General features: G+C 37.8%; 1 long non-coding RNA gene across 1 annotated transcript in view; it reads left to right on the top strand.

The window, feature by feature from the left end:
• LOC127438569 (uncharacterized) overlaps positions 1 to 8,692 on the top strand; it is a 93,270-nt gene extending 84,578 nt beyond the window's left edge. The window contains exon 4 of the long non-coding RNA XR_007896760.1: positions 8,527 to 8,692. This is a non-coding gene — a long non-coding RNA (uncharacterized LOC127438569). The remainder of the gene's footprint in view (positions 1 to 8,526) is intronic.
• The last annotated feature ends 981 nt before the right edge of the window (positions 8,693 to 9,673 follow it).

Consider the following 9,673-nt stretch of genomic DNA (forward strand, 5'->3'; position numbering starts at 1 on the left):
AGCTAACCTTGTGATGTCTGTCTCTATAGATTTTGTGTTAGGATTTGGCGAACTGATGCAATTTGGGAAAGTTCAGCAGAAGGCCTCAGTTGTGGGTTTTAAGGCCTTCTTGAAAAGTTTCTTTGAAATATGAGGTTCTGTTTGCTACTTTATCTGAAATCTCTTTTTCTTTGTGATGATGTCCTATGGTTTCACATTTGTGGTAGATCAGGGGTTTTCAGCGGGGGCATTCAAAGGATACCCAGGGGCGCTGAAAGCAAATTAGTAGAGAGGGGGGCGTTAGGTTACAAATGGGGGGTGTTTATCAGTCAATTAAGTTCCTCTTTGCATAAAAAATATTTATCTTGACTTGGAATTTACCAGATCTCCATTATACGGGTTGGTGCACATTTGTACTGTGGTTCATCTGAAGTGTCTGGTTTAGCAGCATAAAATACACAGGCGGAGTCACAACCTCAGCTAATGCACGTGTCTGGCTCTGTAGTTGGATACAGCTCAATGTACAGAACAGAACAGGGGCGTTTTTACTCACAGACCGGTCTCAAACTCTTAAACCATCACCGTTTATCATTTCAGCGCTGCGAGAACCAGTGAGAAGCACGGCGCGAGATTCGGAAACCATTTGAATTCGGCACAGAATTCAACATCACCACCCTTGAATTTACTATAGTATCACTAACTGTACATTAGGAAGAAATAGATTGATAATAAATGTTATCATATCACTACTTCAGCTCTATTAAATTGGGAATGAAGTAGGGGGTGTTCATCTAAAAAAGGTTGAAGAACCACTGTGGTAGATGATCAAAGATTTTATTCCATGGACTGTCATACTACAGAGAATCGTTTCTGTAAAAATCGAACATTCTAGCAAAGATTGGACTTAAAAAAATAAAAAAAAGAGTTCTGCAGCCAATTGCAACAAACCCCTTAAATTAAGAAAAGCCTTAGAGATTAGAGCTGTTCAGTTTGTACTCCTGAAATCCAGAAGAGAATTAGCATTTTTGAGGCATGGACTCCTTCAGGAAATTCTAATGGGTTTTAGAATATCAGTTTTTGATATGAGTTAAATAAGGTCTGTGATTAACAATACCATAAGGACTACAATCTTTGTCCAATTAATTTACATGACATGTAATACATTAATTGTAGCCCTTATACTACAAATCTTTGTTTTGTTTACAGTTCTTATGTTTTTTGTCTTGGATGTTGTCTGCCTTATTGTATACGATAGACAAACACTTTTGGACATTGGTTCTGCAATTGTACACGAAAACCAGACTTCCAATTCCTCAGTGCCGACCCGCTGTTTACAAACACGCCAGCGGAGCCCTTTGTCTGGGCTGCCCAGCCGCGGAAATGCAGAAAGAAAAGAGGAAATAGAGCCGGCGTTCTCATCAGAGTAAGTCGTCGCTCAAATCGACCCCTGCAACCCAGCATTCTACTGGCAATTGTTCAGTCTCTGGACAACAAGCTCAGCAAGCTGAGAGCACAGATCTCTTTCCAACGAGAGACGAGGGACTGCTGCATTATCTGCCTTACAGAAACTTGGATTCCAGATTCAGCCATCGAACCCGCTGGGTTCTTTCCAGAGCGAAAGACCTCTCAGGTAAAAGCAGAGGTGGTGGTGTTTGTTTTATGATCAACAAATCCTGGTGTGATCAGAGGAACGTACATTCTATCGTCTTTCTGCTCTCCTGATCTGGAATTTCTCATGCTTCTGTGTCGACCATTCTGGCTACCGAGGGAATTCACAGCAGTCATTATCACTGCTGTGTACATCCCGTCACTAATCACACTTAATGCGTGGACCTCCGCTCAGCATTCAACACCATAGTGCCCTCCAAGCTTGATGAGAAACTCCGGGCTCTGGGCTTAAACAGCTCACTGTGCAGCTGGATCCTGGACTTCCTGTCAAGCAGACACCAGGTGGTTAGAATGGGCAGCAACATCTCCTCATCACTGACCCTCAACACTGGAGCCCCGCAGGGCTGTGTTCTCATCCCACTCCTGTATTCCCTGTACACACATGACTGTGTGGCAACACACAGCTCCAATGCCATCATTCAGTTTGCTGATGATACGACGGTGGTAGGTCTGATCACTGACAATGACGAAACAGCCTACAGAGAGGAGGTGCACACTCTGACACGCTGGTGTCAGGAGCACAACCTCTCCCTCAATGTCAGCAAGACCAAGGAGCTTGTGGTGGACTTCAGGAGAAAAGACAGAGAACACAGCCCCTTCACCATCAATGGAGCACCGGTGGAGAGAGTCAGCAGCTTCAAATTCCTCAGTGTCCACATCACAGAGGAACTCACATGGTCCATCCACACTGAGGCCGTTGTGAAGAAGGCTCATCAGTGCCTCTTCTTCCTGAGATGGCTGAGGAAGTTTAGAATGAACCACTACATCCTCACATGGTTCTACACCAGCACTGTAGAGAGCATCCTGACTGGCTGCATCACTGCCTAGTACGGCAATAGCACCGCCCACAACCGCAAAGCCCTGCAAAGGGTGGTGCGAACTGCCAGACACATCATCGGAGGTGAGCTTTCCTCCCTCCAGGACATCTATACCAGGCGGTGTGTGAAAAAAGCTCAGAGGATCATCAGAGACTCCAGCCACCCGAGCCATGGGCTGCTCTCACTGCTACCATCAGGCAGGCGGTATCGCAGCACCAGGACCCACCCCAGCCGACTTCATGGCAGCTTCTTCCCCCAAGCAATCAGACTTTTGAACTCTTGATCTCTCACAATCAACATACATCAGCACTGCAATCTTATTATCTCACTCCGGACTGTCATAAATTATATTCACTCTTAACAACACACTGGCAACTGACTATCAACTGACAGCCTGAATGTCAATACTGTACAATACAACCTACTGTATATTTTATATATATACTTTATATACTATTTTTATTCTTTGAACCTGTTATCTCTTGGCCAATTGGCTCACTCACATGTGACATGTGAGGCCAACTGGCTCACATGGTGTAAGCTAGTGATGGGAAGATCGGATAATTTTACTGATTTGGATCTTTGAGTCTTGTTCAGCAAAATGAACAAATCTTTATTCAAGTCATTTCAATCATTTGAGTAGAATTAAATTAAAATGTTACATTTTCAATAGCCAAATCCCCCCCAACATGTCTACTTACACAAACTTTGATTATAGTCCCAATAAGGAAAAAATTATAATGCAGCCAAGGACAAATTATGAGAAACAGAAAGATTAGTTAGTCTCTGGAATCTTCTTGTCTGAGTCGTTCGTTCTTTTGTCACGTGACAGCCATATATGCTATGCACACACACAGGAAAAGGAAATTATTAGTTCATCTCTCAAATCATCTGGTCCGAGTCGTTTGTTCTTTTGTCACGTGACCGCGTATATGGCTGTCACGTGACAAAAGGACGAACGATTTGGACAAGAAGGCTCGTGAGGTGAATTAATAATTTCTGTTTCCTATGTGAGCAGTGCATTGGGTATACGACTATCACGTGACAAAAGAACAAACGACTCAGACCAAAAGAGTTGAAAGGTGAACTAATCATTTCTGTTTCCTGTACAGCGCCTATGCAGTTTTCACGTAAGAAACGAACGGAGGTTGCGCAATGCGCATGCGCGGCCAAAACAAAATGAACAAATCACTCTCTGAGACTACTTGTTCTTCTGAGTCACATAAAAGATTTATTCAAAATGAATGTATCGTTCATGAACGACCCATCACTAGTGTAAGCTAGGGATGGGCATTTTTAGTAAATTTGTAGTCAAGTACTCTAACCCACAAAAAACGAGTACCCGAATACTTAAATTAAGTAAATTAAATTGCACATTACAAAATAACACGTATGACATGTACGTAAATCTTATATTTTGTTTTATTCACAAACGTTACTAAGAACGGCTTCACAATAAGATAACTTGAACAAACTGTGCTTTTCTTTTGGAAAAAAAATTATGAACTATATGCATTAATAAAAATTGAAAACAAAAAAAACATTTAAAAATAACAGTATAAAACATTTGCACTCACCCAGAGCTTAAAAACCAATACTGACAGCAGTAGGCTAATGCATATACATAAACTCTCAGTCTACATAAAGGCTATCACATTTTTATTATTTCACATGTTATTATTCAGAATAAAAAAGTGGTGAAATTTGGCTTTTTATAAAATGCCTTCTGCCAGTTTTCATATATTTAACACACACACATACACACACACACTGGTCTAATCAGCTTCTAAGTTTGCTTTTCATTTTCTTTCCACTAATAAAAGCAGATCCTCATCCATTGATTTGCATGACTCCAACAAGAACCAAATTCAAATAGAGCAAAATTCAATAAGGACCAAAACATAACAAGTATTGCCTCACTTGGCTTTGTTTGAAAACACAGACACCATTACATCTTCTCTCCCTCAACACCTCAACGATACACATCCACAGCGCCCCCCAATGGACTCAATTGTAACTGCAAGATTTGGTGAGATTCAGAGGCAACAGTGTAATTCAGCGCTGCTCATGGCAAGCAAATACAGAAAGGACAATTAATTTGCGATATTTGAGAAGTGTTTTGAATACTCGAGTAGCTGGTGCAGAATGAGTACTCTTACTCAATTACTTGTGCACATCCTAAGTATAAGCTGATTGGTCCTTTGACATGTAAACGGGTAGCCAATCAACTTGCATCTCTCTCTTTGTCTAACATTTAAATTGCTCAGTTTAGCAGATACAGTAAGCTGGTTTCACTGAACTCAATGGGTTTGTTGCGACTGGGAGCTATAAGTTCTAAAATGTTATCTAAATATATTAGATCAAACCTAGTTAGAGTTGCATAGATCTTTGTCATGGAACACAGTCTGAAACATTGCCACAACTCAGGGCTAAAACATTCTCAGGAAGTGAAAGTGCAGTGTCAGTGTTATGGACTGATATTTTTTGTTTTGTGCTTATAAAAACTGAAGATTGGCAATCATAAATAAGATATACACATTCAGCATCATAAGTCAGATATAGTCAGCCTTTATTTATTTTTGGTTATTTTTTACATTCGCCGTCATAAAAACGTTGCCTGTACTGGTGTTGGTTATTTTTGTATTTTATACATCTACCACTGAGATAATCTGGTACAATATGTGCATTCAACAGTCAACAATCATACAGATTCTGAATAATATTTTACGTAAACAAAAAATTTTTTTTTGTTCTGTGCAAGATAAAATACTACACATAAGGTTATGTAAGTCCTCTCCTATGAGCGTTGCCAAACTACCATTTAAACCTTCACCTCTGGCTTCAGATTTTTATGCAAGACTTGATATGTCACCCTTTAAGACTGATCTCAGATAATTTTTATCAGTTCTTTTCACATTGGTAAGAGTTGTATTATGGATGAGCATATAAGACCCAGAGTGTTGCTCTGTAAACATCTGTCATAGAAACATTACCCAACAGGAACTGTCTAAACAGAGGAGAGTGAAGTAACCATTGGAAACCGTTAATAAAACCACAGCTAGTTCCAAAACAAAGTCAAACAGACATATGGACAAAAGGAGAGCTATGTTAAGTCATCATACAAATATTAAGCGTTCAGTTGCCTTGTGTTGAAATTGTTCTGACTGCATCTTGGAGCATAGAAGCTCCACAGAAAGTCATGTTGATTTGCGTCATCACTAATGCATGAAAACTATTTTAGTCTTTTCAAGGTCATGTCTGAAAAAAGCTTTACCATCATGAAATAATTATTTTATTTATATACTTATTAAAGTTGTTCTGATGTTGCATAAGCACTATGGTGACTGATGCACAATAATGCAATCCTTTGAATGCAATAATTAGTCACTTCGGGGCCTTTTTTGCACTCTGATCCAAATTTTTCCAATATATTCAGGCATTTAATTGTATTTCTGGCCTCAGAAATCAATTAAAACATAAACATCAAGTTTGCTATACCAAAAAGTGAAATAAAGAGACTTCTTGGTAGCGGGTGATCCATATCCACTCAGTTAAGAGCCTGATTGCTCTGAATGCAAATATAATATACCCAATCCAATGACAGTCTTCTATGGCAGATCTCTTTAAATGCTCTTGAGTCTGAAATAGTATTACCGCTACACACATGGACAATGCTCGACAATAACATACATAATCTTGACAATAACATACATATTACGTAAATGCTTTATAAAGTAGTCCATCCCCGGATGAGATAATGAATTAACATTACAGAGAATTACTGTAAAATATTCTGTCATTTACTGTCATTACGTTTTAATACATCACATAATTAAGTGCATTAGTAAATCAAACATAAGTCAAACCACATAATAACATGACAGGTACCTTTTGGACACTGGTCACCGCAAAGATATTTAACATTTAAATCATATGAATGTGATCCCTGAACAAGCAGATAGCCCATTACCTAAAAACAACATTCTAATTGTGATAGTAACTATGTACAGGGAAATGAATGAAAATCAGTCAAAACAACTGCATGCAATCACCTGTTGCTTATAAACATTTCAATCCATATGTGCCATCCTCAACCAGATGTTACTAGCACCATCACACACCATTAGATTATACCCAGTATCTGCATGGCCAATACAATTTGGTGGTACAAAAAATGTAATACTTACCTAGAAATAATGGATGAGCATTACACAGCACTGGCTGATGCTTCATTGTATCATGTAATGTATGAAGTGGTTGGCATGCTCTCCTACCTTCTCACAGTTTATGTTACAACTAGAAATATCAGCAAGCTATCTCTTAGTTTTTTGAAGTGAAGCTTTGCAGACATGCATGCTGTGAAGAATGCTGAACACTAGCACAGGTAGCGCACGGTTTAGGACATCCAAAAACCATCCAGGTAATGGTTTCATATTCGGAATATTTGATAAATGTTCAGTATTACAAAATGATTTGAAACAATATGCCCCTCTCCCCCTGTATTTTGTGATGCTTTGGATAAAAGCACCTGCTAACTGTTGTCAACATTCTGTTGTCTTTATGTAACATAGTGTGTTACACTCTGTTCCATAAATCCAAACTGTATGTCATTAATCCTGATTCTGAGTTTGGAGCTTTTTTTTAATGTGCATTACATCATGACCCATTTCTAAATATATGATATGTGCTTTTAAATGAATTATACCTCTAGAAATACTAACAGTCCCCTGATGGAAGTTGTTTTATGTGTGTCAGATTCGCTTGAGAAAGGATGCTTTTCAGTATGGTCTCACAACTTTATTTTTAATTTATCCTTTATTTAACCAGGAAGATCCCATTGAGATACAATATCTCTTCTACCAGGGATTCCTGGTCAAGATGATCCTGTCAGCATCAAAATAATTTCACATAGAAATACAAAGAAGGACATAAAAACCACACAGTAAACAAACACAAAACATACCAGGATCGAGGACTAAAGAAAAGGAAAAAAAAGCAATGGAGATCATAAACTAATGTTAAAAGCATTGACATTGTTCTGTAAAAACGGACTTTAAAATGTTTTTAAACAGATCAAGAGATAGTACAGATTCCATGTTTAATGTGCCTTGGAGCTAATTCCATGCATACGGAGCATGATTGGGAAAGGCAGATCTACCTAGCTCTGTGTGGGTAGTTGGTGTCTTGAGTAAAATGTTTTCTGTTGATCTGGTGTTATACATGCTAGAACAGTATGTCAGCAAACTAGATATATACTGCGGTAATTTACCCAATAAAGCTTTTACAATATAATTTAACATATGGGGTTTTCTCCTTTTTTTATATAAGTTACAATGATGTGTACAGGCACTTGCACCACTTACAAATCGTGAAGCAGCATGATAGACTACATCCAGTGTTTTTAAAAGAGTCAAGTTTGCATGCATATAAACTACATCACCGTAGTCTAACACTGACAAAATGGTACTTTGGAATAATCATTTTCTTGCAGTAAAAAAAAAAAAAATAATATATATATATATATATATATATATATATATATATAATTTTATTTTTTATTTTTTATTTTTTTTAAGCGAAAATAAAAACCTAACTTTGGCCTGAGTTTTTTTAGGAGGCTATCAATATGAATACCAAAAGTCAACTTATCATCAAGCCAGATACCAAGGCATTTATAAGAGGCAACCCACTCAAGATGAGTGCCATCTTATGTTTTAACCATACAATCACTGAGCGCATTGAAATTTCATCGAAGTTCATCAGAATACATCCAACGTCACATGTCATCCATTAATAATGGACAGTTCATGTCAATGTCAGTATTCACATATTTCAAATGAATAATTGATGTGACTACCAAAACATTCTGTTAAGGCTTTGAATTTCCTTTGAACAGATGAGCATTTTAATAACACTATTATTGCTTCTAGGCATATCAGTGAAGTACCCAGTTAATATAAGCACTTTTTGAGCTATAATATCAGTCTGGTAAATGGTCTTTAAACTGGAAGATTATCTAAGTGGATTATCCTTCTCACTGTTGCCCTCTTTTCTCTTTTAGGCCCCTGTTCTGCACAAGAGGGGACGAGAACAGGATTTTGTATAACTGATATGGATTAGCCAAGCTTTTTAAAGAGATCCAGCCCATCTTGTGCTACATTGACTTAACAAGACAGCTGCAGTGTCACCAAAATGTATTTGGACACTTAAGACACATTTAAAATGTACAAATCTCTTTGCATTATAAAACAAAACATCAAACTATGTAGTTTGTTTGGGTTTAAATTATAAAAAAAAAAATATAAAAAAAAAATATATATATATATATAGTATATTGTTCAAAATAAAGACAAAAATTATTTGGACACTTGCTAGTTGTGAAACGTTAGTGGAACATGTTCACACTTAATGTGATGAACTACATCTGTGGTTACTTTGCTAGGACACCTGTGTAATCTTGAGGTGAACTAACTTAATACATCCAATAAAATTCACCTTGAGAGTGGTTGGTTACAAGTCATTGCAAAACTTGCTCAGAAAAGTAAATTTAGTCCACTAGCATCATTTCACGAGTTCACTGGTTCATATTGTCCTGAAATGCTTTAGGGTTAACAGATTTGGCATGCTTTTCATGAAGGAGGGGCTCAAACACGGGACTGTGCTTGAGCTCTGAGATCCCCCCTGGACAAACTGACTAGAGCAAGGAATAGAAAGGCAATTTTTGAAATAATAATTGGTGTAGACATTATGAAATATAAAGGTGGAGATGGTGAGGCTGTGGGATGTTGGAAGAATCATCACCAGAGAGGGGGAAGCAGCTGCTTATATATCCTTTGGATATGAGGCAGGCTTAAACAAACAAGCTCCTCCTGAACCATCATTTGCACTTAATTTGTTTGCAGATGCCTCCTGGTTTGATATTTTGTATCTAATGCAATGATGTCCAGAGATTTAATAGTCTGACTTAAGTATTCTAAAGTGTCCAAATACTTTTTGGAGCCACTGTATAGTGTTTAGGACCAAAATACTAAACATCCCTGTTGATTTAATTTGGGAATGTCTTTGTTGAGACTGTAAGACATATCAGTGAGAGGTGCTATACTGTCAATACACAATCATGTATGTTGTTAGAGGCAATGCTATAAATATCCACAGAACCAAGATAAAAGGTTTTTACAAAGCAGAGCAATTATGATAGGCAGGGTATG

The sequence above is a fragment of the Myxocyprinus asiaticus genome, chromosome 4 (assembly GCF_019703515.2).
Source record: "Myxocyprinus asiaticus isolate MX2 ecotype Aquarium Trade chromosome 4, UBuf_Myxa_2, whole genome shotgun sequence".
NCBI lineage: Eukaryota > Metazoa > Chordata > Actinopteri > Cypriniformes > Catostomidae > Myxocyprinus > Myxocyprinus asiaticus.